Here is a 518-nt window from a genome sequence, read left to right on the forward strand (position 1 = left end):
AAATCATTTGCTGCTTAAATTGCTTTCGTGAAATTGGCTGTAATAGTTTCCCTTAAAGGTACAAAAAAAACTCCCAATGGGAAACAAGAAAAAAGTATCGGCTATTAGCAATCTTCGTTTTGCCTTTCACCTTGTTTATGTTAATATATCCCTTACACCGCAAGTAATTGAAAAAATTTTGTCATCATCTAATTTGAGTGGTAATGTAATTTGCACATCACTATTTTCCTGGATAGTTCTTCTCATTTTCGTTGAAGTGCTTTAATAGCAATCAAGACGTGTCCCTACAACAATTTCCGGCTATTGAAGATCATTAGTAGACGCCACATACAAGTGTACAATTAGTTGAACTTACACTACACACATAGATTTGTATGTACGTAAGGGCAAATAAGCGAGTGCGAACAAGTATCCCAGTGAGGAAAATTAAAGAACGTGTTCAAATTGAAATTTTTTTATGTGCAATTTTCAGGTTTGATTTATATGGCCGCGAGAAGAGCACATACCCTTGTGATCTA

The sequence above is a fragment of the Rhagoletis pomonella genome, unplaced genomic scaffold (assembly GCF_013731165.1).
Source record: "Rhagoletis pomonella isolate Grant_MI unplaced genomic scaffold, Rhpom_1.0 Rhpom_scaffold_00005, whole genome shotgun sequence".
Classification (NCBI taxonomy): Eukaryota; Metazoa; Arthropoda; class Insecta; order Diptera; family Tephritidae; genus Rhagoletis; species Rhagoletis pomonella.